This window comes from Papaver somniferum, chromosome 9 (assembly GCF_003573695.1).
Source record: "Papaver somniferum cultivar HN1 chromosome 9, ASM357369v1, whole genome shotgun sequence".
In the NCBI taxonomy this organism is placed as follows: Eukaryota; Viridiplantae; Streptophyta; class Magnoliopsida; order Ranunculales; family Papaveraceae; genus Papaver; species Papaver somniferum.
The window spans coordinates 186855929-186861057 of NC_039366.1; the positions used below are offsets into that span (position 1 = coordinate 186855929).

Consider the following 5129-nt stretch of genomic DNA (forward strand, 5'->3'; position numbering starts at 1 on the left):
TTTTCTCTTCTTTTTTCCACCAGAAGTTTCTTTGGATGCGATCCAATTGATCAAGAGTCTATTTTGGAAGCGCAAGAACTTGCATTTGATAGGTTGGGTAGGCTTGAAGAATAAGACGGTCCGACCCGCTTGAGATAGGAGTTTAGATTTGCAACCTTTAAGAGTTGAATAATATTTTTGTAGGAATGGTTCAAAGTTGGCTTTCATATTCTTGTCGAAAAATAGCGGGGTACCCATGTATATATCATTTTTGGTCATCAGAGGAACCTTTAAGATTTTTGCTATAATTTTTCCATGTTTCGGATGAATGCGAGGGATGAAATAAACACTAGATTTTTGTAGATTTACCATCAGACCAGTGATTTTTCGAAAGAGCATTAAAATGTCCATTTTACCCTATCGAAGGCTTTTGAGAGGTCTAGTTTTAACACTAGAAATCCTTTTCTTTTCTTGGATATGTTCATAGAATGAATAAGTTCATGGGAAATTATGATATTGTCTATGATTTGTCTTCCAGGAAAGAAAGATGATTGATTTGGGGAGATTATCTTATTAAGTATGGGTTTTGATCTATTAGCTAAGATTTTGGAAATTATTTTGTAAATAGTATTGCTCAAGCTAATAGGTCTGAAATCTCCCGGGGTTTGAGGTGTGAAAGTTTTGGGATGAGGGTTATGTATGAGTGGTTGAAATCTTTGTTGAGGACACTGGATTTAAAGAAATCTTGCACTGATTGAATAATATTGTTTCCGAGGGTGTCCCAGTTTTCTTTAAAAAAATCTGGTTGAAAACCATCTGGACATGGAGCTCCCCACTGGTTCATATTAGAGAGAGTGAGCTAAATTTCTTTTTTGTGGGGATTTCTGTCAAAGAATAGTTTTCTTCATGGGTGATGCAAGGTTTGATTATGCTGGAAAGCTCGAATTCAGAGTTGTTTACCTGGAATGCTCCAATTTGTTGAAAATGACTAACCATGAGTGAGTTGATTTGATCTCTATCTGATAACCAAAGCCAGACTGTTCTCTGAGGGAGTTTATTGGTTGATTCTCTTCCTATTTGAGGCAGTGGCATGGAAGTATTATGTATTCTGATCATATTCTTTGAAGAATTTATCTCTTGAGAGTTGATGATAGTAGTTATTTTTTATTTTGTACCGCTTACCTAGCACCTCTTAAAGATTTTTTAATTTCTCTATGTCCTTGGAAATGTTTCCCGGTATATGGATATTGTCGATTTTGTTATTTAGGGATTTTATATTTTTGTGAATATTCCCAAAGGTATTTGAGTTCCAGTGGGCTAAATCGGATGAGAGTAATTTAAGAAGCCCAGAAAAGTTTTGTTCTAGGTTATTCTCAGAGTGTAATTTCCAAGAAGCATTGACTACCATAGGAAGAGAGTGTGAGTTAACCAAGATCTAATGCATCTAAATGGTTTCTGAAGCCTAATCTTTTCTGGGTTAGAGTCTAGTAAGATTGGCGTGTGATCAGAACCTATTCTCGGAAGATAATTTACCTTGGTATCCGGAAAAGTCTTGGCCCATATGAATGATGTAAGGGCTCTGTCAATTCTTTCGCAAATGTTTGCTTCACCTTTTCTGTTATTTGACCAAGTGAAAGGAACTCCGTCATATCCCGCGTCTTGGAGGCCCAAAGAGTTCATTGTGTCGACGATGACAGATTTACTACTTGAACTCCTTATTTCTGCCTTGTTTTTCATCTGGGTCCAAAGAGTTAATTGTGTCGACGATGAAAGATTTACTACTTGAACTCGTCTTATTTCCGCCTTGTTTTTCATCTGTGTCGACCTTACTTAAATCCCCTATTAAAATTCATGGTTTATGTATATGTTGTGCAATGTCTGAGATATGGGTCCACTGCTCAATTTTTTCACCAGCTTCAATGGCACCATAGACGCAAGTGATCAGAATATCTGCATTTCCTATTTTTGCTTCAAAATGGCAAACATTAAATTTTCGACGATATTAATTCCATTTCTATGTTGTTGTGCCAAGCAATTGCTAAACCCTTTGCTATTCCCACGGAGGGGACAATAAACCAATCACGGAAACGAGAATGTTTAAAAAAAGAGTCCATTCGAGACAAGGAGCTTTTGTCTCGGCTAGAAAGACTATGTCGGGTTTGTAGTATTTGCAGAGGAAATTGAAGTGGTCTTTGGTGATAGGGGTTCCAATGCCCTGGACATTCCAGGATAAAAGTTTCATAGTGTGACTAAGGGTTACCTAACAGAAGAACTGAGAGAGAGAGAGTTCTAAATGACTGACCAAGGGCAGAAAATGAGTGATAAAAATGAGTTAAAAAGCAATCAGAGGAAAACCTCAGCCAGAAAAAATTACTTTTACTAATTACAGATAGATATAAAAGGTAATAAAAACAGAAAATAGATAACAAATAAGAGAAAGATAGAACATAAAACAAGAGGATTAGGCTTCATAGTCTCTGATGGCATCAATAAACAAAAAAGTTTCACAGGTCTACTGATTCTTCTAGAGATATCTTGTACTAATTATGGTTGGAGTTGTCACCAAGGTTATGATCAATGCTCTTCTATTCAACTGGAACTTCTGACTGGAGCTTTATAAGATAGAAATGATGCACAAGTACAAGGATGATTGTACCTTCTGTTGGGTTTCATCTAATATTAACACTTATCACCACCATCTGCTTGTTGGTTAACGAAGGCAAAAGGATGTACCCACTATCTTATGCTCAATCAATCCACGGATATCACAAAGATTGTGTAAGATATGTAATTCAAATTCACCCCAAAATCTGACCTAAACCAATTCCAACAAATAAAAATATAAACCTGATGGGAAATTAATCTCACTTTTGCTTGGAAGAAGGAAATACTACTTTTTTAAAGGCTTAAATTTGGTTAGAAAGCACAAGTACTAATCAGAAACTTGTTCGGGAATGTGACCAAGGATAGAAAACAAGAACATCGCTACATAAGGACTCCAATGTAAGAGATTAACAAAAACTCCCACTTCAACAATAAGAATAAAACTCTCATATTTCAGAGGATTGGATCCTGTGCATCTTAAAAGCAACCCAAAAACAGATAGAAAAAAAAAACCATAGAAATTTCTTCCTTGAACCTACAATTTTAACTACAAAAGCAATTAGACCCTCATGAGACATAAGAAGGATCTCATCTAGAACTAGTCGAAAACTATTACTCAAATTCAAGGCGCTTGAGGAGAAAGAAAACAGAGATACATCACCCTGCCAATCAACAGCAAGGTGATACAAAAGCCCAGCTGCCAAGCTACAAAAAAGAGAATTTTTCAGGAGGTTTTAAAGGACGGGAGACTACAGGAAAGAAAGAGATGCACAATAATAAATCACAGAGTTTAAATTTAGAAGCTATGGATTTAGTTTTCAAAATATAAAAACTCCAACAGAGGATTCCAAGAGCATAATTATCAATGATAATGATTAGTAAAAGGAAGTAAATACCAATTTATAGGCATGGGTTTACTAGGCAGTCCTTCTAAAGAACTCCAAAATTTAGATTGAAGGATACAAAAACAAGTAAACAAATTTATATTGGGGTGAATTGAATTAACATAAATTGATATCTCATGATTAAAGAAATTACCTGAAACCCATGGATTACCTAACAAATCTTCATTAGTTAGGGTTTGTGTACTTGGGATTGAGGTGAAACCGGGATCCAGGACTTCTTCCAACTCCATAAACTTTTAATTCATATCTCCTAATTTTGCAGTAGATCTAGAAACTTGTTTATGATTTATCCATCAAAGGCTAAGAAAAGGAATTAGCCACTCATGGCTTAAAGTTGGGAAGAAAAAAATTAGGATAATAAAACCTGGATATGAATAATGAAATCGAAAAGAGTTAGGGATTAGGATGAGGAGGATTTAAGTAAGAAGAGAAACTCGATTGATGTTTTTATGAGAAATTTGTGGACATGCAGACGATCAGATAGGGAAATTTTTTGAATCAGTAAGAGTTCTAGGTCGACTCAATATCGCCCGATCCTCAGAGCCCCCTTCTCTGATAGATACTCAGTTCAGTAGTTGTTTATTTTTAACTATGTCTCGATTAATGTTCGACCAAAAGGCTCTCGTTTTTAAATAACAAGACAAGACAGCCTGCATTTACAAAAAGCGCGTGGAGATGAAGGCTATTAGCCTACTAATACACTGGACCCGGCTCTGTTACTAAGAGCCAGCACTATGGAGGGGCTCATCCCCACCCCATCCCTCCATTTCCCTTAAAAACTCAAATTTGGCAACCACTATGGTCTCCCAAATCCCTGTATGAATAGGAATATCCCTCCTTTTCTTTACATGGTGGATCATATCTATCCGCCTTGTAGGGAAGGGAAATCACACGGCTACTCAGTTGTCGTGTGAATTTCTACTTTACGGAAATTGAGTAGCCGTATTACCGTGTAGCCGTAGCTTTTTACACGGCTACTCAGTTGTCGTTTCGTAAAAAATATTTGCTTGACCTTTTTCGTTTACACCTCTCTCACACTCAATCCTAACCATCCATTATTAATAACGACTCTATCTTCTCCCGTGTCGGATCCCAACGATCATTTTTTCAAAATTCTCTATAAATACCACTCTAATTCTCTACTCAAACCACAAAAAATCAATTTCTTCTTCTTACATCAATTGATTTCTTCTTTCTCTTCTTCATATTACACCTCTCTGTTTTTTATATTTATCTTCTAGTACTCAAATTTTCATTCAAAATGGTGGTTTATAATTTTATTCAACGGGAAGAGATTGATCTTACTACTGCATTTATTTATGTGAGTATGGATGAAATTGTGGGTTCGGCACAAAAAAACTCTATGTTTTGGATACGTATTCACCAAATTTTTGTCCAGTGCAACGGTAATCCATATGAAAGAGATTGGTCAGCCTTAAAAACCAAGATGAAGAATATTAAAATAGATGTCAAAGAATTCGTGTCCATTCTTAATGCTCTATATCGGCAAACAAAAGCGATGCGGACCACGAAAATTTGGTAAGTTCTATTAATTTGTAAAGTTTTTCCATATAGTTGGTGATAATATTAATCTCATTAATGTTTGTTACATATTTTTATACAAAAGATGGTCGTGATCAA

General features: G+C 35.8%; 1 long non-coding RNA gene across 1 annotated transcript; it reads right to left on the reverse strand.

Annotated features, from left to right (window-relative positions):
* Nucleotides 1-2322: 2322 nt before the first annotated feature.
* LOC113313793 lies at nt 2323-4081 on the reverse strand. Its single transcript, XR_003342047.1, has 2 exons — nt 3622-4081; nt 2323-3288 (listed from the first exon to the last, which is right to left on the reverse strand). It is a non-coding gene; the product is annotated as an uncharacterized LOC113313793 (long non-coding RNA).
* Nucleotides 4082-5129: the final 1048 nt, after the last annotated feature.